Genomic DNA, 25,338 nt, shown 5'->3' with positions numbered 1-25,338 from the left:
GACAGAGGATCATAGGGGAAGGGAAGGAAAAATGAAACAAGAAGAAACCAGAGAGAGAGACAAACCATAAGAGACTTTAATCTCAGGAAACAACCTGAGGTTTGCTGGAGTAGAGGGGGGTGAGAGGGATGGGGCGGCTGGGTGATGGACACTGGGGAGGTTATGTGCTATGGTGAGTGTTGTGAATTGTGTAAGACTGATGAATCACAGACCTGTACAAATAATATATGTTAATTAAAAAAAAGAAATAATGAGTATTGGTGAGGATGTGGAAAAAAAGGAACCCTTGTACACTGTTGGTAGGAATGTGAATTAGTGTATCTACTATGGAAAAACAGTATAGAGGTTCATCAAAAAATAAAACTACCATATGACCCATTAATTGCACTACTGGATATTTACCCAGAGAAAAAGAAAACACTAATTAGAGAAGATACATGCACCCCTATGTCTATTACAGTAGTATTTATGATAGCCAAGATATAGAAGCAATCCAAGTGTCCATCAATAGATGAATGGATAAAGAAGAGGTAGTATATAAACAATGGAATATTACTAAGTCATAAAAAAAGAATGAAATCTTGCCATTTGCAACAATATGGATGGACCTAGAGTGTATAATGTGAAGTGAAATAAGTCAGACTGAGAAAGATAAATACCATGTGATTTCACTCATATGTAGAATTTAAGAAACAAAACAAATGAAAAAACAGAGAAAAAAAGGCAAAAAGCAGACTCTTATACAGAGAACAAACTGGCGATTGCCATAGGGAAGGTAGGTGGAACAGATGGATGAAATAGGTGAACGGAATTAAAGGGTATACTTGTCTTGGTGAGCACTGAGAAATACACAGAATTGTTCAACCAGTATATTGTACACCTGAAACTAATATAACATTGTATGTCAATTATACTTTGATTAAATACATACATACTTACATACCATATATCACTCTCTTTCCCTTGGACTTTAGACTTGTCCATCTAACTGCCTACTTCATATCCTTGCATGGATGTCTAAGAGGTTTCTCAATTTAACAAGTCTGAAAACACATCCCTAACACACCCCCCCAAGCCTGTTCATCTCGTAACACATCCCACCTTGATTTATGGCAAATCCTTCTTCCACTTCTCATGCCAAAAGCCATGGAGTAATTCTTGACGCCTCCATACCCCCCATCTAAATACCAGAAAATCCCGTAGACTTTATGATCAATTACATCTGGAATTTAGCCACTTTGTTCCACTGCCATCCCCACCACACTGGTCCCAGCTACCACTATCTCTTGCCTGGAACGCTGTAGCGGTCTGTAACTGCCTTCCCTGCTTGTGCCTTTCCTGCTCATCAACGGTCAGCTCTATCCTTTAAAACGGAAGTCACATCAGGTCATGACTCTTCTTCTCTGAAAACGTCCCAATAACTTTCTCTTTCGCTCAGGAAAAGCCAGATCTGTTCCCGACCCATCCTTACCTTTCTGACTTATTGCTAACTCTTTACTCATTCTAGGCATACCGACCTCATTATTGTGCTGGGACACACTGGACATGCCTCTGACCCAGAACTTGTACATTTGCTAGTTCCTCAAACTCATGGCTTGTTCCTTCATTTTCTTGAGATTATTAATTAACTTTTACCTGGGGTGAGGGCTTCCTTGGCCTCCCTGTTTAAAATGGTCACTTTCTCCATCTTCTCCCCTCCTCGCTGCATACACCACTGCATCTCCTTCCTTAGTTTTCTTTCATTACCACCTTCTAACTTACTATCTACTTATTCTTCTGTCTCCTTACATAAGAATATAAGTTCTTTGAGGGCAGCGTTCTTTATTTTGTTTATCGCTGTATGCCTAGTAGTTAGAACAGTGTCTGGCACGTAGTAGGCATTCAGTTAATGTTTCTTGAATGAATTGAAAATAGTAAATGATGATTGGTCATAAGAAATGAGATGACCTCATGATGTATCATTCCTTGATCAGATGAGGTAGGACATGTGTGTGTGGCGGGGGGAGGGGTTTCAGATCCCACAACAGTGATCTCCCCTCTCTACATGGTGGGTCCCATTCCCCACTCCTGAATCAAATCAAAACTACCCTCGAGCGTACTTTTTACTAGTGCTGAGGCTATTTTAACATTCCATTAAAAAACCATTTAAAATACAAAAACAAGGCTGTATTACTTTAATTCTGACCTTAGTAGACTCTCAGTTTTATAACTGTTTAGAGAAAATGTGGAAAGGTTGGATATATTTGCTGGCCCCAATCTTTTCATTACTCATCTCTATAAAAGAGGCTTTTAGGGACATATTAAAAAGTTTCCAGCGCCCTTGTCTCTTGCTTTCCCTCTCATCTTCCTTTTTTGCACCCCAAATGGTTGAAAGCAAGACCCTGAGAGTTTGGAGGAAATGTGTTTTGGTGAGAGCAGGCTGGAGAGGAGCTGGCCTAGAACCTTGGGTCCTGCCTTCAGAACTGCGACACAAATTACCGCTCCTAACAGAGTGAGCTCATGCGTGTTCTCTCTACTGAGAACCCATTTAGCTGTTGTTTCCCCCAGAAGGAGAAGTTCTCTCTTGGATGCTGTCCTTGTTTGTGTCTCCTCCCCCGCGTTTCTTTGTGTCTGACCAGAACGAAGATGAAAGCTTTGGTGCCAAGAGCAGGTGTTGCCACCACGCAGGCGACAAAGACGTAGAGCGGAGTGTTGTCTGTTCAACTGAGAAAGCAGGTAGCATTTGAGACAAACGGAAAGCCAGGAATGACTTCATCCACTTCCTGTCATAAGGCAATGGTCTGACCTTGAGGAACCTATTAAAGTGTGCTTCCAAACACAGAGGCCATGTCTAGGGCTCGGTGTGGACTGGTATTTACCCCCAGCTGTATTCGGAAACAAGGTAGCTTATTAAACTATAGGGTAGCTTGTAAAATGTTAGGGATACAAGGCAAAGTCTCCCAAATCACTGGGAGTTTGGAAGTTCAGCGTTCGTGCCATGTGAATTCTTTGGCTTTTTGTGGCTATTTAGCATTCTCTAGAAGCACCTGCATGAGAGAAATTTAACAGGGATTTTGTGCAGTTTTGTTCGTTATAGACTGGACTGTTTGTTTTTTCCTAATAGAGGTATGGAGAGAGACATGAAGAAGAAAACCACTTTTATTAATATAGATGCCTTAGGAGGGCTCCTTTCATGAGTGAGGCTTAAAATATGCTTATCCCTTCAGTTTTTTTTAATGCATTTAATATTCCTCAATTTCTTCTTCCTAGGTTGTTTCATAATACAGCAGAATAGTAATAATAATAATAATGATGATGCATTTTGAATAATAAAATGACAGCATATTTGAGCTCCAGGAAACTTTAGAGAACACCTAGCCCAATCCTTTATTTTACAGAACAGGAAAAGTAAAGATGGGCCATAACTTACCCAAGATCTTACACTGAATTACTGGTAGAATTGGGCATTGAAAGCTGCCTCCCCTAATCTCACTCAGCTGCTCTTGTCATTAAATCACAAAGAAGTTATTTCTCCAAATGAAGAAATAACATGAAGTTATTTTTCAAAATAGTCTTTCTATATTTTTCAATCATATGGAAAAATAAAAATTATAACATACTTTGGAGTCAGCAAAACAACAAAATACTCAAGCTCTACTGTATAATCTAGAGAACCAAAAATAAAACGAGAATCTTCTGATGCTCCCCCTTGCCTAAGACAACATGGTGCTGCTAACATATTTTCAAAACTATATTTATAGGTTAGATTCTTATTATTGTATTTTAATGTCCCCAAAATGTCAGCTTCGTTATTCTTTCCTTGGCGTGTCCCGTCCTGGTGTGCCATGGAGCTTTGGTCAGCCAGACATTACCTGGGAGCTCATATCTAGACAGTGGGAATCTTAGGACATAGTTTCATTTTTAATAAAAATGGCAAAATGCCGTGATTCCACTTTGTAAATATTTTTGATGTTTTTAAGTGAGGTTGCATAGCCAAGAATGAGCCGCCCTGGCTCAGGGGCCATTCTTAGAGAAGTGGGGCTTCACTACTCTGATATCAGAATGTTGGGTCCTTCTAGAACCTTTCTTTATCAGAACTGGAAAGGGCTAGTGGAAATCTGAATGTTACAGAGTTAGTAGAAGCTTGATCAAGTGTGTCTGATCTAAGCTACAGACGAAGCCATGTACAGTTCATGAAGCACTTTAACCGAGGTCTGCATGCTTATGTGTGAACAAGCCGTTCGTAGGGGTCACTGCCAGGGAAAATCTAGGTAAGACTGCACAACCCTCAGTTTGGGAGGACCAATTTCTCCCTCCCTTCGATGTACACGTATTATGAGGAGACTTGTTTCTTCTGGGCTGTCTTTGGCCCCCAAGTCTTTCTTCCTGAATTAACTCCACGCAGGTCATTTTACCCCCTTGTGGGTCACGTCCATGTTCCACAGTGAGTGGATTCAGAGGTGGAATTCATTCTCTTTCTTTGATTTCTGCAAAAGGCCACCCAGACAAGACCCTACAGTTACTGCCAGATCCTACCCAAGAAGAGTTTATAGCACAACAGACAAGACCCTGGAAATAGAATCTTAAAATCCTTCTCCTTAAAAGTCCGTCATCCAACTCAGCCTCCAACATTGCTGGTGTTCTCAGCATTCCTTCTACTTTTCTCCTTATAGCCATCTTGAGAGCAAGCCCAACCTTGGGATTGTTTTCATTATTGTTGTCTTACACAGAATATTTTGGTCAATTCTTTGTTTTGTTCTCTTCTTTTGGTCTTACTTGATCCTATGCACTAAAAAAAACCCCAAAACCAAACAAATAAGAAACCAAACCAAAACAACAATGCAACCCCTCAAACAAAAAACAACTCATTGTACCTTTAGATTATTTTTCTAAGTGAGGACTATTTCCCCCCTGTAAGGTGCTACTTGTTACGATGTTATAAATAAGTACATATATAAAAATACATATGTAAGTTATTATACACACACACACACACACACACGCAACTGCAATTAATACATAGTTCAAGTAACATCATGGTTCTTGTGTTAATTTAGTCCTTCCTCATGAAGGACTGGTCAATGTTTTAGCCCGAGGTAGCTAAGGGAAAATTGCCTGCTGTATTTTAAATCTGGGTCCTGTTCTTTTAATTATCTAACTTGTACATCTTCAATCAATTTCCTTTTGGAATAAGTTGTTCCTTTTATATGGGCTACTGTGCTGATCACTGAGAAAAATTAATTTGTTTGCAATTGCTTAAGGATCTGACTTTACTGTAGCGTCTTTGGAGTATAGTTCTAGATTTTTCTTTTTACAACTTCTGTCCAGTTCCATGTACACGATGGAAGTGCAGCTCTTTTAAGCACTTTCTATGTACCTAGCAACATCAGCCTCTAAACTGCCCATCAGCAATGGGAATTTTGGCTTCTCTGGGTTTGGAGAGGAAGAAATAAATTCCAGATTGAGTGTTCCATTATAAAATCTTCAGCTATTACTCAAATATTATGTCTAGTTACCTTCTGTTTTGTCCCCGACAATGCAGTCTCTATTTGCAGCAATAGGGATTCTGCTATTTAATTTTTTCTTGTCCGCTGTGTCGAGGGTATGCCAACAAAATGGATCACTACTAAAATGAGTGGGTAACTAGAAGTACCCCCATAGGATTGTTTTTACTTGAATATAAAAACAACTACCTGTTTTGTGCACTTATGCCATTTAATTAGAATTGTTGAGGCGTGTTTTTTTTTTGTTGTTGTTGTTGTTGTTGCAAAATACTCCAACTTGGAGGAGTGTGGGATCTATTCACGGCAGGAAAACAATGAAAAATGTGTCTTCATAAGAAGGTAGCCAGGATGTCAAGATTGGTTTGAACAGAGGGGCAAAACCTGAAGTGCAATGGAGTTAGTATTCATTTTTTGCCACCTGTAGAATTGAGTATAGATATTAGGGTGGTGAATTAGAATATATCTTTTTTTCTTGCTTTAGAAAGATGTTCATGGTACTAAGGTAGTTAAAAGTCATATGTTTTTCATGAAGAAATACAGACTGTAAAAAAAATTTTTTTTAATAAAAATTACTTGGATCTCTGTTAAGGGAAAAATCTTACGGTAGAAATGTTGGCATGCCAGTAGATATATGGATACAATAATGGATCTATTATGGTAAATGTGGAATTCCCAGATAGGTTTCTTGGTGCTTCTCTAGCCTGCTTCCCCAGTGCTCTAGAGTCCTTCTAGGCTAGTTGCTGCCTCCCAGAATCTCCCCCCATTCCCAACCCTATGGCCGGGAACTCTCTGCCCATACCTAACACACAGATTGTTGTGATAATTACATGAAAGCTATTTGTGAAACTGTAGGCTCTTTGAAAAGTGCTAGACAATTGGTAGACATTGTTATTATGCCAAGAGGCCAGAAAATATCAATGGATCCCTTAACTTTGAATTTCTAACCTCTTAAAAGATACAAACTCTCTTTATGGTTGAGTTCCTGCTATGGAATATTGGAAATCTATGTGTCAATATATATGTGTGATATGTGTGTGTGATATTTTGCATATCAGTATATTTCAGTGCATATCTCATAGATTTATGGTTAAGGGTACTACTTTTGGGAAGACATGTGTACATCATGTTCTACTTGCATGCTCTTCTCTTCTTGATGACCAGTGGTATTCAGATGTTTCTTAATATCTAGCCCTATACCATTTTTCCCATGGCTAATTATTTGACCCACAGAGTTGTTGGTAAAAAATATAAAGAATTAACCAGCAATATCTGAGTGATGATCACCTGGGTATTCATTTTCATTTTATTTTTATATATGGTCTCTATACATATTTAAATATTTTACTCATTTATTTATTTATTTGAGAGAGAAAGAGAGAGCACGGGCTGGGGGGAGGGGCAAAGGGATAGAAAGAAGCAGACTCCCCACTGAGCAAGGAGCCTGATTCGGGGCTCTATCCCAGGACCCTGGGATCATGACTTGAGGTGAAGGCAGCTGCTTAACTTACTGAGCCACCTAGATGCTCCCTATATATGCTTTATGTATTTTTTGATATGCATTCAATAATCTTAAAAAGGAAATAGTAACAATTCTCACATAGTGGTTTGAAGTAGAAAAATTTACCAAGAGTGGAACTGAAAATTTAGGCATGTACTTCCCTAACATCTCTTTCGCTTGCATTCCTTACCCTTTGCATGGGAAAGTAGACCTCAGCCCCTCTTCTCTCTTGGACAGAATGAGATTCCTGGGCTCTGTGACATTTTTGCATTACATTCCTGGCTGGAGAGATTGATGTTCCAATGTGTCTTCTGCTTCTCTCCTCCTCAGTTCTATTTCGAGCAGTTTCTGTGCCCTGGTTTCCTCATCTGTGAAATAGGGTAATAATAGAAAATATCCCTTCCAGATTGTTGCAGGGATTACATGAATTAGTCAGGGCAAAATTGTGCCCCTATTTGCTGGCAGCAAGCGCTCAGGAAATGTAATTGAGCCATTACTGGTAGTTTATTTCCAGCGCCATGTTGATGAGTCATGTGACCTTGAGCAAATTATTTAAATCTGGATTTCAGTTATCTCTAAATGAGAGAATTGAACTTTCAGTGGTTCTCAAACTTAAGGGTGCATCAGGATCACCTGGATGGTGTAGTAAAACACTGATTTCTGGGCTCCACCCTTGGAGTTTCTGATTTAGGAGATCTAGAATGGGGTCTAATAATTTACATTTCTAACAAGTTTCCAGCTAAGTTGAGGCTGCCGATCCGGAGACTCACTTTGAGAATCCTTAGTTTACTCTAAACAAAACAGTGATTCTCCTTGGCAGCACATGAAACTCATCTAAGAAGTGTAAAAATCCCCATGCCCAGGCTATCCCCCAGACCAATGAACCCACCATCTCCGCTGACCATATCTCCATAGCTCTTCAAGGTCTCTTTGTGCTTCCAAGGAGGAGTCAAGGTTGACAACCACTTCTAAGGTCTTTTCCAGGTCAAAAATACCCATAATTCTAACTTAAATGAAGAAGAAAAGAAATTTGTCAGGAGGACCCTATTATCTACTCCTTGATGCATGGGTGTACCCCCTGAGAAATAAACACTGCTTTATGGAGGTGTGCATCTACCTGTGGAGCATCTGCTGGGGCACAGTTTGTACAGCTGGCAGCAAAACAGCATGGTGTACTTGAAAATTGCTTTTGGATTTTGTAGATTATTTTATAAATTAGCTTTGCGTTATTTGTTATCTTATAATTGGAGAAGAGTATAGGCATCTTTTTTCGCATCCCGAGAGTTGCCCTTGCTTTAAACCCCAGCTCTTCCACTTGAAAATTCTATGATCTTGAATGAGTTTCCTCACTTCTCTGTACCACAGGTTCTGGGCAAAATGGGGATAAGTATAGAACCTGCTTTGTAATATTTTGAGAATTAGGTAAAGTTATTTTACATGATTAGCGCTCAGAAATGACCCTTAATGACCATTAATGGCTCATTTGGTTAAGCATCTGCCTTCATCTCAGGTCTTGATCTCAGGGTCCTGGGATCGAGCCCCATATCCAGCTCCCTGCTCAGTGCAGACCTTGCTTCTCTGCCCTCCCTCCCCCACTCGCTCGCTCACCCTCTCTTAAATAAATAAGTAAAATCTTCAAAAAATGACCATTAGTCTAGTGTTTTAAAATATATTTGAAATCAAAAACACTTTGAGTATATTTCAATGTGTTATTTATGTACAAAGATATGTAAATTTGAACATATATTAAAATATAGAAGTTTGAAATACATAACAAATATATATAAATTAATAAGTTAGAATGTTTAACGTGTTTAAACTGTCTCTGTATTTTTTTCTAAGATTTTATAGAGAGAGATCACAAGTAGGCAGAGAGGCAGACAGAGAGAGGGGGAAAAGCAGGCTCCCCGCTGAGCAGAGAGCCCGATGTGGGGCTGGATCCCAGGACCCTGAGATCATGACATGAGCTGAAGACAGAGGCTTTAACCCACTGAGCCACCCAGGCACTCCTGTCTCTGTATTTCTAAAAGGAATTTATTTTCTCATGTTTTATATAATGCTTATAAAACATATTGATGTAATTTCTAAATAATATCTTATGTAGCTCCTGGGAACTTCCGATATTCTTTTGCATCTCCCTTAGTACCCGCCACTTTGAGAACCACTTGTCACTGTTCCGTATGCAGAAACTTCTAGGTATTCTTCTTTCACTCATTGCACACACTCACTCCTCCTTGCTGCAGCCCTCAGTGGCATGATGGAAAGCAATATGCATCTAGAGCTGTTGCAATAGCCAAAGGCAAAAATTACTAGCCAGTGTAGAAAATAGAAACTAAGTTTTTTCTTTGTATTTGGTTTTGTTTTTTTATGGGAGGTGCTGTTGTTGCTTTTTGGTATGTGTATGTGTTTGGGGGTGTATCTTCCTCCCTCCCTGCCCCCTGGGGGTGGGAGTGGCAATGGTGTCAGTCAGTGGTTGGTGATGAGATGGTATTATCCACTGTGTTGGCGGGGCTAAGAAAAGGGAAAGATTCTTCAAGGCTGAGAAATGGACATCCAGGCTTGAGAACAGTTTATTTTTGGTCATTTTGGCAGAAGAGGGATGAATTAGTTGCGAGAAGGCGGAAGAAATCATCCAGAGCTCAGGTGCTTTTCTAGGACACGTCAACCTTAATTCACAAATTCATCTTATGTGAGAGTATAAACATGAAGGCTACCAGTTCTGACTGAAGGAGCTCACAGCTGGTGGAGCCTTGGGGAATGGACAGAGAATTTGAAACTTCAAGAGTTAACCATTTCCCTTAGCTTGGAGGAGTGAGTGAAGGATTTGGGGAGTAAATGACACCTGAAAGATTAATGTGAGTCAGACCAGCTAAGGGGGTGGGTAAGGACCAAGGCAGCCTGTGGGTAAAGGGAAGGAGGCTAATCACCGCAGGGAAACAAGCAGTGGGTATCCATGGCACAGAAACTGGGAAGCCAGCGTCTCCATTGCTTCGCGGCCAACAGGTCAGATCAGCAAGTCAGATGACCAACTGTCCCAGTTTCCTGGAAGGTGACATTTTGAATACTGATGGTTGAAGACCCTATCTTTGAGTGGGTATCTACCAGCTGAATTGTGAGTCTGTTTTCTTTTTGTTTTCTGTCTGCGTAACAGAAGTATGTGTTGAAGTTGGGATCTGGAAAAGAAGGGAAGGAAAGGTGTGATTTTTGTAGCTTGGAAGAGGCCGTCCTTGATGAAGGATGTATTCATACAATGGAGGATTGTTTCCACACCTAAAAGACAAAGGGAAGGTCCACAGAGAAGAGCCTGTGCCCTGTGCTGGTGAGAGTGAAGGACGATGGGAGATTGCTGGGGGTAGAGTCCTTGAAGTATATAGTCTGGAGATCGAATGCTGGAGGTGGGTGGAAGAAATGGAGCAAAATATGGAACGGGGGGCAAGCTTATTGGAATTCCCTTAAAAATGTGTGGTTTCTGTCACTGGTTCATTAACCACGACAAAGATGGTTATGTAGTTACATTCATCAATATCCAAATTTCCTACCATTTTTAGGTATTTATCAGTAATAATGTGGATCACTGAAGATGGCATTAGGTCATTTCCTTTAAAGCTTATGCACATTTATCCCCATAATACCAGCATCTGTGCACACGTTTTATGAATCTTGGGGTCAGATAGGACCTAAAAACATTTTACATAGAGAATGTTGTATAATTCCGTGGACACTTAACATGTTTACCTTCTCTTAAAACTTTAAATTAATTAGAACAGTGCTGTGCAACGGAAATATAATATGATTCACATATGTCATTTAAGACTTTCTAGTAGCCACATTCAAAACTAAAAAGAAGCCAATGACATCAGTCTTTTTAAAAAATACTTTAGGGGCGCCTGGGTGGCTCAGTTGGTTAAGCGACTGCTTTTGGCTCAGGTCATGATCCTGGAGTCCTGGGATTGAGTCCGCATTGGGCTCCCTGCTCAGCGGGGAGCCTGCTTCTCCCTCTGACCCTCCCCCTTCTCATGCTCTCTCTCTTTCTCTCTCTCTCGAATAAATAAATAAATAAAATCTTTAAAAAACATTTTAAAAATATTTCATTTACTTGACAGATAGAGCACAAGCAGGGGGAATGGAAGAGGGAGAGGAAGAAGGAGGCTCACCTGACTGAGCCACCCAGGCACCTGAAATCAACCTTAGTACATCTTACTTAGTATGTTCAAAATACCATAATTTCAAAACATTATTGATGCAAAATTATTAATGAGATATATTCTGTTTGTTTCGTATTAACTCTTTGAAATTCAGTGTGTATTTTTTCTTTTTAGCAGATTTCAATTCAGAAGCTAAATATCCCTTGGTACTATTTGATCTGTATGTAGTTATCTTAAAACGCAGTTGAAACATGGATTTATATACCTAAGTTATTACAAACATACATGAGTTTTCCAGTGACTGAATAGAATGTCAGTTTTAAAATTTAAATTAATTAAGTTATTTGAAAGAAATAAAATAAACTCCATTCCTCAGTCAGACTAGCCACATTTAAACATGATCCCGGGGTCCTGGAATCGAGCCTTGCATTAGGCTCCTTGCTCAGTGGGAAGCCTGCTTCTCCCTCTCCCACTCCCCCTGCTTGTGTTCCCTCTGTCGCTGTATCTCTCTCTGCCAAATAAATAAATAAAATCTTTTTAAAAAAGTGGGCACATTTTATTACTCTTCTTTGTCACGTCATTTTCTGTTTTCTAGCTGATTACGGAAAATTTAAACCCCAGTCAACACTTGTTTCTGTAAGCATCAGTTCCATATGCCCCCTGTAGATGGCAGCACGTTCTTCCTGAAATTGTAAAGGGGAGGCGTTGCCAGGACTGGTCACTCGGATTCTGGCATTTTCATAGAAAGAGTCAATTCTGTGGATCATTCTTTGGTAGAATAGGTTAGAATCTTTTTAGTTCCATTGTCATTCTGTACAGATGGCTCTTGATTAAGAAAATAAATCTCTTCTCTAATCTAGAAAATTGCACGTTCCTAAATTTGGGGTAAGAGAAAAGAAGCTCTAAGGTGAGGGGAGAAAAAGATGCAATTAAAGATTTTTATCAAAAGGCCTAATTTGCTCAGAGCCGCATTTTGGAAATGGTGATTCCAATCGCCACGTCATAAAACTTTCCAAAGTCGTGGAGGGGTAGATGTGCCAATGTTGATCTTTTTTCCTTTCTTTCTTTCTTTTTCTCCATTCTCCAGTGGGTTTTATAAAATTTCTTAGAATGCACACAGGGTTTCTTATTAGATAAGCGAACGTTTTATATACTCGGATGAGATTCATGTTTTCACATTTCAAAACAGCCCTCCCTCCCCCTTCACACTGCATTTGTGGTAAAGGAACAGGAGATCAGGATAAACTACCAAAAGGAGACCTTGGAGAGAATCAAGGTGGTTTCCTGAGGACTGGTGCACATTTTGGTATATAGCACCCAAGAAGCCTTCTTGTAGGAACCTCCAGCAAACTGTGCTGTGTTTTCTGTTCTTTTCTTTTCTTTTTTTAAGATTTTATTTATTTATTTGACTGAGAGAGAGAGAGAGAGTGAGCGCACACAAGCAGGGGGAGCAGCAGGCAGAGGGAGAAGCAGACTCCCCGCTGAGCAGGGAGCCCCACATGGGGCTGGATCCTGGGGCCCCCGGATCACGACCTGAGCCAAAGGCAGACATTTAACCAACTGAGCCACCCAGGTACCGCATGTGGTGTGTTTTCTTGATTACCTTTGACTGACATTTTAAAATCGCAGGCTCTCTTTCCCCGAAATTACCACTCAGTCTGTTTCCCAAATAGAATGTCAAGGTTCTGTTTGAATTCTAATCATGATTTGGCTTGTTCTAGTTTTATATCTTATAAATTTATACTGAATTTCATACTGTGACTAGTATAAGCCTAGTATCTCTGCTGTTGACTCAAAAAATTATAGTTTTCTTAATCTTTAATTCTTACCTTAAACTCTAATGTATTCTGTGAAATGGTGGAGATGGGTGGAAAGTTTGGGGAGAGAAAGAGTTAAATGTGTTTAGTGACAGGTGCACACAGGGCATCGTGCTAAGTTTCTTTTGCATGCATTTTGCTTACATTTCCCTGTTTAATCTGAATAGCAACTTTTTTTTATAGATAAGGAATCTTAGACAGACTTCGAGAAGTGCCGAACCTGTCACTTACCAAATTTAATTAAATGAAAAGTAAAAATATGGTACTATTTATATAATCTCTTACACCATACATTTCTGGTTCTCTTTCCTTATCCAGATAATTCTTCTCTCTGCTTCCTTAACAGTTTTTGTCTTATTTTTCCAAACTGTAACACCTGCCCAGAGTCCAGCACTTGGCTTCTGGTTTTTTCTCCTTTTTCTTCAATCATCACATCCAATCTCATGGTGGCAACTACCTTCCCACACATATTAATTTTGAAATTAGTGACTTCATTTCTTCTACTGGCTGGAGTAGGATAATTGCTGAATGACTAATATCATAAATCTTGATAACTTATTTCTTTCTCACACACAAATTCTTTTTTTTTTTAAAGATTTAATTTATTTATTTGACAGACAGAGATCACATGTAGGCAGAGCAGCAGACAGAGAGAGAGGAAGGGAAGCAGGCTCCCTGCTGAGCAGAGAGCCCGATGCGGGGCTCGATCCCAGGACCCTGGGATCATGACCCGAGCCGAATGCAGAGGCTTTAACCCACTGAGCTACCCAGGCACCCCTCACACACAAATTCTAATGCAGATATTCCCCGTCTGTTTTCCTGGTGTTTTCCTCTCCACCAGGTGGTGACTCCGGAATCTGCTCTCTCCATCTTAACATATCCTATGTCTTGGAGCTCTTCAGTGGTCTGGTGATGTCCATAGATATCTTCTAAGAATAATGTTTCTAAATGTGAAAAAGAAAAAAAAAAGATGCAGTGACAGATTTGATAACTAAAATTCAAAGTTAATTTCAAATTAGTGGTAGGTAAATAGATTTCAATATATATGCCCCAAGTATAATGTAATGTGACGTATCTGATTTTTATTACAAAGCGACATTTTGCTAACACTACTGTAATTGTTGCCCGCATTCAGAAATAAAGGAAATGCTAAGTACCAGTTAAAGGTTTATGAAAATATAGATTTTTCCCATCCAATTTTATAGGATTTCCTATATGGTACAAATCTAAGGTTCTAGGTACTCCCCAATTACCAAAACTTCTTGGAGCCCTTTACTAGATCTCATGCGTGCAATTGACTGACAAGCAAAGGCCTTATAGAATAATGGGAGCCAATGCAGGAAAAGGCATATGCTAATTGCGATCATAGCTTATGGGCTAGAATTGTTTGTATTGGTCCTCCAAGAAAGAGAGCCAGGAACTGTGTTTCAGTTGCATGACCAGGTAAAAGGTAAGGTGTAGGGAGCATGGAACAATAATTGTTTTAAGCAAGAATCATCGATAGATGCTAAAAGTAGTAAAGAGGGGTGCACCTGCGTGGCACAGTTGGTTGGGCATCCAACTCTTGGTTTCAACTCAGGTCTGATCTCAAGGTCCCGGGATCAGTCCCCACAGAGGACTCCACGCTCATTGCACAGTCTGCGTGGGACTCTTCTCTCTCTGCCCCTTCCCCCTATGTGCTCTCTCTCTCTAAAATAAGTGGACAAATTTTAAAAAATAGTAAAGAAAGACAATGAGAAACAGGATATTTTTATAGTTCCAGGTAATTCCACACAACATACTTGCTAATACTTGGGAAGCGAAAACAGTAACTTCATAGAGTGGAAAAGATCTAGCAGGCACCACCTTATTCAAGTGATCAAAGTTGATGTCAACAATGAGGCAAATTAACATTGAGCTTCCTGCTAGGATGCACAAAGGAGGGACAGCATCATTTGTGTGGTGTTCCTGCCAAAAATGCGTAACTTGAATCAGAAGGAACCATCAGAGAAACCCTAATTGGGGGACATTCTACAGAACAGCTGGCTAGAACTCTTCAAAATTGTCAAGATCATGAACTGTTCAGATTACAAGAGGCTAAAAACACATGATGACTAATACAAGTGTCATTCTGGACTGGATAGCGAATCAGAAAATGAGCATAAGTAAGACAATTGGCAAAATCTAAATAATGCCTACAAGTTAGATAACAGTATCGTATCTATGTAAATTTATGGATTTTGATAGAGTAATGTGGCTAAGGAAAATAAAATGTCTATTTTTTTTTTGCATATGCGTACTGATGTTGGCAACTTACTCTCAAATGTTTCCGGATAAAGGAAGACATAGATGATAGAATGATAGTAGGTAGGTCACAGAGTGATAAAATAATGTGATACAATATTAACGTTTAAAGAATCTAGGTAAAACATATATGGGAATTTTTTTTTTTGCAACATTTCCCTTAAAGTCTGAAATTATTTTAAAATTAAAACACTGTTAAGCCTCCTGTAAAACCAAGGAGGATGGGACGCCTGGGTGGCTTAGTTGGTTAAGTGTCTGCCTTCAGCTCATGTCATGATCCCAGGGTCCTGGGATCAAGTCCAGCATCCGGCTCCCTTCTCAGTAGGGAGCATTCCTCTCCCTCTGCCTGCTGCTTCCTCTCTCTTGCCCTTGTCCACTCTCTCTGACAAATAAATTTATAAATACAATCTTTAAAAACAAAAAATAAACCCAAAGAGGATGGTCTAAACTTTCATTATGCCTTGTGCTTTTCTCTTTATCAAAGAACCTGAGGGAATGATAAACTGGGTTGGTCACCGGTATTCTGTTTAACACCAGAATATAAGTCTAGGAGTTTCTGGGCCATCTGGAAAGAATATAATTCTCTGTATTTTGATTTTATTTTCCTGATAAGAGTAAGTTGGTGTGCTTTAATGTATGGATACTGCCTGGTAACTGGCATACCAATCCTGCAGATACTGGATGGTTTTATTATTTTGTTATTAGCTTACATGTTTGGGTAGATTTGAAGGTCAGATTGTCAGTGGTTCTGCCAAGACTTCATTGGGAAATCTGGAGTTGGAAGTTTACTTCCCCGAGGCATCTCTCTAAGCATGGCTTCCTGAACCACAGAAGAAAAGATGTGATCAAACTCATTTATTAACAAAAGCTTATAATATTGAGTGGTAGCTTCTGGGAATCTAAGAAAATATTTACTTTCATCTCTTGCCAAGAAACAACCATTATAGTCATTTTACACTTTAAAAGTGATGATTTACTTTTTTTTATTTTTATTTTTTTATTTACTTATTTGACAGACAGAGATCACACATAGGCAGAGAGGTAGGCAGAGAGAGAGAGGAAGGGAAGCAGGCTCTGTGCTGAGCAGAGAGCCCGATGCGGGGCTCGATCCCAGGACCCTGGGATCATGACCTGAGCTGAAGGCAGAGGCTTTAACCCACTGAGCCACCCAGGCACCCCAGTGATGATTTACTTTGTTTGGATCCTCAGTATCCCGGGTCTTGAGTTTGAATGCATATGGGCATCTACTGCAGCCATGCCAGATTATGGTGATAGGGACGTTAAAGTGGACTTAGAGGTTTCTCTATGTTTTAATTATCACTTTGATCACATTTAAGTAACCTGTTGGGAGCATTCTGATAGCCATAGTTTGGAGAAGATTCATTTATAACTGATGTCTTCTCATGTTAGATTTGTTGGAAGCAGTCTGGCTGTCATTTGCCTTAGAAACCAGGGACTGTATGCTGATAGGAAAGGAGACATTCCACACTCAGAGACCCTGACATGTCAAAAAATAAAATGAATTTTCTTTGCTCCATAGCAAATAAAACCCAGTTGAATTTACCCCAATCTTATGAAGATTAGACCTTTACATAAATAATTTATCTGTTCCAAACATGTTTCAAAATAAATATTGGTGAGAGGTTTGGGCTCATCTCACAGGTACAATGTTGCAGAATGTTTTAGAATACCTTTTCTCAGGTATTTCTAGAGGAATTATAATTATAACTATAAATTATAAAGATGTAAGTTTCTATTGATGCAAATTATTGAACTATGTAGCCCTACTGGAGTCTGTTTGCTGAGAGCTAAAATATGATCAACTAATTACTGGCAAATTTACAAAGTTTCCAGAGAATGGTTTGACTCCCAGATTATTTAAAATCCATTTGTGAAAAAAACTAAAAAAGGAAATAAAATCTATTTGGAATTGTATACCTCATATAAATAAGTTTAACTGTAAACAGCAGTAAAGAAAAAAAAATTGTAAACTGCAAAATTCCACCATCTTAATCACGATTTATTTATCTATTTATTTAAAGGTTTTATTTATTTATTTGACAGAGATCACAAGTAGGCAGAGAGGCAGGCAGAGAGAGAGGGGGATGTAGGCTCCCCGCTGAGCAGAGAGCCCAATGGGGGGCTGGATCCCAGGACCCTGGGATCATGACCCAAGCCAAAGCAGAGGCTTAACCCACTGAGCCACCCAGATGCCCCAGTCATGATTTATTTGTGTGTGTGTGTGTGTGTGTGTGTGTGTGTGTGTGTGTATGTGGATTCCACTTGAGTCTGTTTATATGGATTTTTGCTTTGTAGTTTTAAATAGAAGATATATGATTTGCATTATGCTTTTTAAACTTATAAATCCTTTTCAGTGTTCCTACATAGTGTTAATAACTCCTCATACTATATATGTAATATTCTCTTATTAAATTTTGTGCCAGAATTTATTCAACTAGTCCATTATTGTTAGGATATGAAAATTTCCCCTCCAATTTAAGAGATGATAACCATCCTTCTCAGAAGCATCTACGTAGTTTTCTCTTCTATCGAACTCTTTTCTAAGGGTAAAGCTCCAGGAGCAAGATTGCTATATCTAAGAATATGCACAGATTAGCTAGCTAGCTACTGTGTGTGTGTATGTGTATACTCTTACAGTGTATTATTTCCAAAATGCCTTTACCAGTTCACAGTGGTATACACATACCATATAAATGAACACATACCATTTTCTACCAACAGTTTACCAAATTTGGGAATTAGGCCCAGTTTTTGCCAAACCTAATTACGGAAGGCCACGGAAGGTAGTGGAGGGTAGTTCCAGGATCTGGTCCTGGTTCTTAGGGTTTCTATGATCTTAGTCAAGTTGTTTACCTCTATGATTTGTTTCCTTTTCTAAAATGTGATTAATGGTATTTACTTCACAGAGTTTTTGTGAAGATCAAATGAAATAGTTGATGAAGCACCTAAACAGGAAAATATTTGTTGAATAAGGAAAAAGTGAAGAAGTATCATTCTTTTAATATTTACCTTCTTTACTACTCTTGCAGGAATAGGTCTTTCAGTAGAAATGAAAAGCAAGATCACGTTTATCTTTCAATGGGAAATCCTTCCCTCAGTAACGTTAAAGACTGATTAGTCCTCTGAACATTCTCCCCAAAGCCTGTATCAGCTCTCTTTTCAACAAACTATCTTTTATAAGGGAATTATCAGGATGCATTTTAGCAGAAAACTCAAACCAGTTGAGATAATTAGAAAATTTATCTCACATTACAGAGACTCCAGATGTGGGGTGGAATCCGCAGTTGGTTGGTTCGGTGGCTTAACAGTCTTATCAAAGACTCGGGTTCTTTCCAGCTTTCTGCTTCATGTATCTGCTTTACCCTGAGGCTGCATCACCAAACTGTCAAAAAACTGCTGCCATCAGTCTCTAAAATAATAGGTTTTCTTCTTCACATCAGTAAAGGGACAGAGAAAAGCTTCCCCAAAGTGTGCGTTGTTGATTGTTCCTTTCAGTTTTATTAGTTCAATTTAAGTGTTTTATTTATCCTTGGACCAATGGATTGGCTTGAATTAATCAGGATCTCCCTTTAAGCTTAGTTTGGTGGGGAAATATAGCATGATTTAAATTGGGATTCCATTAAACTAAAGGAAATGGATTTGGCATTGGCGCCAGTAGTGTCCACTGTAAAGAACACTTGGGTTTTGGACACATTATCACTGCTTATGATATTACATGGAGTTTATCAACTTGAAGAAATTGTTCAGGAAACTTGAAGTTGTCTTCAAACCCCACTGACTTTTCACTAGCCTTTGAATGCATAGCTAAAAATAATTCTGATTCAAACTATTACATTGATTTACAACTATTACTGATCCTTTGGATTTTGCATCACAATAGCCCAATAAAATGAAGCGATAATGAAGTTGTGCGTGTATTCAGCAATCATTTATTGAGTTCTTATTACATGCTATGCTTGGTGTTAACTGCTGGTAATGCAGTGTCCTTGATACTGCAAAGTCATAATCAAGTAGACCAACTGATTTCTGTTTTCAGTGGTATCAGGTAGGATTGTATTTACTTCTTTAATTTATCTTAAAGCACCTTGGTATAAATACCGTGCAAAGAGCACATTCCATCTTTTTATGGAAAATGGAAGAGAAGAATATTTCCTTCGTACTGATGTAATTTATTGTTTCTCAACTAGAAGTTTGTTTGTTTGTTTTGGGGCAAAATGGTGGTTTATTAAAGCACCTGGACAGGATCTGTGGGCAGAAAGAGCTGCTGCGCCAGGGTCTTGAGGAGTGTGATTATATACTCTTGGGAGTTGGGGGAAGTAAGGAAAGAGAGATTTCCAAAGAACTTTCATATGCTAAAGCGGACCCACCTACAAGATACTTATGAGATACCAGCGGTCTTGCCATTGTCAAGTTAAGATTGTTTTCCCCTCTAGCAAGATATTAACATTAAGACAGTTGGGAGATTCCTGGAAGAACATCACACATGTCCCACCCAAGAGTGGGGGGAAGGGGAAGATTGCAGAGTGTCAGCCTATGTTTTGTCTTCAGCTAGACTTTTGCTCCCTCATCATTTCCCCCTTGAACAATTTTGACCCTTAAATCTTTAAGGTTGTTGAAGGTGGAAGGCCTCATCTTCCATGATGTCTTCCTGCTGGATATGGGCATAGAGGTGTCCCTACCTATGGGTCAGTATTGGTCAGTTTGGGAATATATAGGGGAGTTACAAAAGGGGAGGCAGCTGAATCCAACGCAGTAAACATGTATGGACCTCCTTGAGTAGAAAGGATCATCTGTTGAGGTGAAGTCACTGTAGGGACCAAGTCTTGGCACCAAGCAGAGAGACACTGGAAATGGCAACAAAATAAGGTTAATATTGTAATGAGAAAGAGAAGTTTGAATTAAAGACCTTTGATAGTTGACCTTTGATAATTTTCCTCCAGTGCAGAAGTTTTAACCAATCAGTAAAGAAATCATTTAAAGTGCCAATTTGAGTATTCATGTCAGTTAGAAACCCAGAAATATTTTTGTGTTATTCTGGAATGTATACGCAGCATTCTCTTTTTATGATTGCACTGTTAAAACATCTATCAACTAGAAGTTTTGCCCAGAGCTGGTTGAACTTTGGTTCATTGCAAACAGAAGGGACAACTCAATAAATTACCCAGACTGAAACTCTTAGGGGTGGGCTTTCTTCAACATTTAAATGGGACAAACTCAAATAACCTGGGCCAACAGGTTGATTCATTTAGCTGCACTTATCCTAATAATAGTCCCATCAGTACATAGTTCTTAACAAACACTGTGGCATAGATACCATCTTTACTTCTCCTAGGGATTATCATAATGGCAGTTGAAATCATGAGTCATGGAATGGACTGGGGGCATTTAGGATCTGTCACTGACAGGCTTGGTGATTGAATGGACAATGAATTTCTGTATTTTGAAAGCGATGGAATGTGGGGAAATGTAGTGACATAGAGAACATTGAAAAGAAAAAAGATTGGGATAGGCAGAGTAGCCTATAGGTTCAGTTGGGACACACCAAGCTTGAGGTTTATTTTAGCTCAGGCTGCCAATAACAAAAGACCATAGACTGGGAGACTTACACAGTAGACATTTATTTCTCATGGTTCTGGAGGCTGGGCGTCTACCATCAAGGTTCTGGCGGCTTTGGTTCTTGGTGAGGCCCTCTTTCTGGCTTGCAGACAGCGATTATCTCCTTTTGTCCTCCTATGACCTCTTTTTGGTGTGCTCCCAGAGAAAGTCTCTTTCTCTTACAAGGACACCAATCCCATCATGAGGATACTACCTTTATGACTTCATCTAACCCTAATTACCTCCCAAAGGCGCCAACTCCAAATACCATGGAGGGGGGGCGGGGAGGGGGTAGAACTTCAACATATACACTTTGGGGGAACACAACATTCAATCCAGAATAATATGTCTGTAAAATGCCCATGTGAAGGTGTGAAATAGGAAGTTGGCTGTTTATTTGTTCACTCCTATCAGTCAATAAGCTTCAGAGAAAATGAGATTTTTAAGACTCCTTTGAATAACCAGAAAGGAAAATCTTAATGAAATATGATCACCTGATATTGTATGGAAGAGCTGTGAAGAAAAGCACTGAAGGGAAACGAGCATACTCAGGTTATATCAGCCTGGATGGAATAATAGAGTGTGGGGACCTGAGAATGGTAGTTGAGCTAAGGAAGGAATTCTTTGTCTTAATAACCAACTACAGGTCATTCGTGAGTCTAAATTCTGTGGTGACATTCTAGTGGCTCCAGATCGAGTCACTTCAGCGTGATACGTGCTTAATATTTCACTTATAAATAAGAAAATATTATATAAGACTTGCTACACTTTTCTAAGAGCTAAAGTGAAAAATGTTAATGCAATTAAAATGGAAAAACTATTTTGCTTGGAAGAGATTTCGTTATAAATATTTATTAAATTAGGGTAAGAAACTCTAGAAATATTTATTATGCAGCATTAAAAATGTAGTCATCACTAACAAAGCCAGGCTTTATTTTGACTGTTTTTTAAAGATTTTTTAAAAAATTTATTTATTTGGGAAAGAAAGTGAGAGAGAGCATGGGAGTGGGGGAGAGGGGCAGAAGAAGAAGGAGAAACAGGCTCCCTGTTGAGCAGGAAGCCTGACTCAGCTTCATCCCTGGACCCTGGGATCATGACCTGAGCTGAAGGCAGACGCTTAATGACTGAGCCACCCAGGCGTCCCATAATTTTGAGTTTTACAACACTCCAGTTATTAAATAGAATGGATATATAACTGTAACTAATATATAATTTAACTGTAATATTTAATTGGATATAACTTATAATTAAATATAATTGATAAAAATAGCTGGAAAAGGTTAAAATTTAAACTATCTGGGGGTGGGGAGCCTGCTTCTCCCTCTCCCTCTGCCACTCCCCCGCTTGTTCTCTCTTACGGTCTCTCTCTGCCAAATAAATAAATAAAATCTTTATTAAAAAAACTACCTCATGAAGAATTCTAAAACTGTTGCTTTTCAAGAGGTGATGGTGATATGATTAGGTCTGTATATATACAAACGTAAGAAGAATTAAGGCAGTACTAGAATCCTAGACCAAAGTGTTTTTGGTATAATTGATTAGTTAATTATATAATTTTGTTATAAATCTGATTGGGTCTATTTTTTTTTAATAAAGAGTCTGTCATAATGGGATGAAAAGAAGGTGAGAGAGATGAAGACTCTAGAACTCTCTCTGTACTTCAAATTAGATCTGGAGATGATTAATTTGACTATTTCAGTTGGTTTTGAGCCAAAAAAGAAAAAAAAAAGTAACTGTTCAGAGCAGAGGGAAAAAAGTTTGAAGGGGGAAAAAAAAGTAGAAGTACAAAGACAGCTCCTAAATGGGTAAGATATGCCAGATATGCACCAGCAGCATGGATTATACTAGAATTTTCTACAGAAGTATTGTAAATCATGGAGAAATAGTGTACAACTTATTTGCTTAAAATTTCCAGTTAATGTGCTTCAGCAGCATTTTGCAGATAACGATTCTCACTCCACCTTATTATGGAGGCAGAGTTCTTTCTCTTTGTCCTGTTCTCCCTCTTATGATACACTTTTTATTGCTCAAGAGCTACGGAATTGTATCCATGCCTATTGTTGTCTGCCTGATGGGAATTCATATAATTGAAAGCGTTTATCCTCTCTTAGGCGAAAAATTGGGCACTTGGGGAAGTAATGAAATTCCCCACCTTTGTCCATGGCACTGGAAATACTGTTCACTCAGCTTTGCTCTCAAGTTTCCGCTTTCCCCGGTATAACCTGTTGAAAATTCAGTCCTGCGCAAGGGAAAAAGCTGGACTTTCTCGTGGCAGGCTAGCCATCCGTGTTCACACAGTTACACCTTTGGTCACTATTTCACCGTTGATCAAAAAATAAAATTGTATTCTTTCAAGAAACATGAAATGACATAAAGAGAGTTCATAATACATTGTGGAGTGGGAAAAAAAACAAGTTACAGTGCAAATGCCAAATAAGCTCTATTTTTCGAATAGGCAACTGTATAACTAACATCTAAGTATAGATGTTTAGGTATTTGCTTAATTTTGAACAGTGATTGCCTCTGGGGAATAGGATTGTGCAACGCCAGGAGAGACTTTTACTTTTCATGTTACACTTTTTACTTTATGCACTTCTGTTTTCAAATTTTAAAAAATTAGCAAGTGTTATTTTGTAGCAAAACAAAAACAACTGACAAAAAACTACGGGTAGTAAGAAATTACTTGGAGTGGAGTATGTTTAAATAATGAACTTGCCAATACAGCGCTTGACCATTATTTTCTTTTGCTAAACCAAAACTCCCCTGCTTTTCTCAGGAGGTTGCTTTGAAAAGGAAGGGTCAATGTTTCTAATGAAATGCACAGCTCAACCTTCCCACCTCCAGCCTCAACTTTGGTTTTGTTAGTAACAAGTGCCACATGCAGATTTTAAGGGTAAACTAAGGAATGTGGGTGTTTCACAGGGCAGTGTGCACCACCATGGTCAAAGGGAAACCAGGTTTTGCAACAGTTGATTTATTGAATTGGAGCAGGAAGGAAGATTTGGAACAACGGGAGTGAAGCACCTGTAGGGGTCTCAGCTGTACTGGGGGCACTGTGACATGCACCCAGTGTCGTGAAAGGGGACTGAATTTATGCACCAGTCTGAATCCCTCTGAACTTTCCTGTGTCTCCCACAATCAATCTAATAAAAAGAACACAGTTGCTAATAAATTTTGTATCCCGTTGCAATGGGGGAGTTGTCCGTTGTGTGGTCACGGGTACATGCCGAAAAAAAAAAAAAAGAAAAACTAGACTCAGATTCCTTTTGGGTTTTAATTTTTTAAAAGATTTTATTTGTTTATATATTTTGTGTATATATATATATATATATATATATATATATATATAGTATGACAGTGTGAGAGAGAGTGAGGAAGGGAGGGAGAGAGAGAGTGAGAGAGAGTGAATGAGAGAGCCCGGGCAGGGGGAGCTGCAGGCAGAGGGAGAAGCAGGCTCCCTGCTGAGCAAGGAGCCCCACATGGGGCTCCATCCATGGACCCCGGGATCATGACTTGTGCTGAAGGCAGATGCTTAACTGGCTGAGTCACCCAAGCACCCCTGGTTTTAATTTCTAAGGCAGGGTTTAGCAAAAATATGTGGCAGACTCTTCAACTATTTACCAAGTAGACACGATACACTTTTCAGGGGATTTATGGTAGAGGTCCGCTTTGGAGGAGCTTCGAGATCAGTGCAGCCCTGGGGACTACAGGGCCGAGAGAGTAGGGATTGCTACATGGTGACCCCCTTGCTGGGGAGCACTTCATGTTGAATTCTGCCAACTGGAAAATCCAAATTGGTGAACCAATTTGGTTCTGTAGTTACAGACTTTGCGTTATTATCAGATGGACAGTGTCAATGACATATGTCAGTGCCAGAGGACCGGCTGACAGGCGGTTTGCAAACATAAAGGCTCTGAGTGGTTGTAAAGTGGACACATTGTAAAGACTTGGTACCAGCATTCTTTCACCAACTCACCTAAACTATTCTCACCTGTACTTGACTATACCTCAAATCTATTGCTTCTTGGATTATGAAATAACCTTTTCCTTCAGGTTCTTAAAATCTGTTACGGTTTGAATGGTGTCCCCCGAAAAGGTGGATTGAAGTCCTAACCAATAGTATCGAAGACTGTGGCCCTGTTTGGAGGGACCGTCTTTACAGAGATTGATGAAGTTGAAATAAGGTCATTAGCTCGGACCCTGATCCAATATGACTGGTGATTCTATGAAAGAGGGAAATGCGGACATAGACATAGGAAGAGTTAGGACAGAAGCAGATGTTAAAAAGGAAAACAACTTGTCCCACACAGCAGACATACCCAAAACAACAGAACTGCTCTTGGGTGGAGATAAATACTAGCAAGTCGATATAGTCCCGGAGTTACAACTTAAGAGAAGTGGATGATGAGCAACCAAATCTCTTGTAGGAGACGGATGTTCCAGGCCTGCTCGAGCGAGGTCTCAGAGAGCACCAGGACTGGGCATGCTGAGAAGTC

The sequence above is a fragment of the Martes martes genome, assembly GCF_963455335.1.
Source record: "Martes martes genome assembly, chromosome: 6".
NCBI classification, from domain to species: domain Eukaryota; kingdom Metazoa; phylum Chordata; class Mammalia; order Carnivora; family Mustelidae; genus Martes; species Martes martes.
This window is presented reverse-complemented; position numbering follows the sequence as displayed.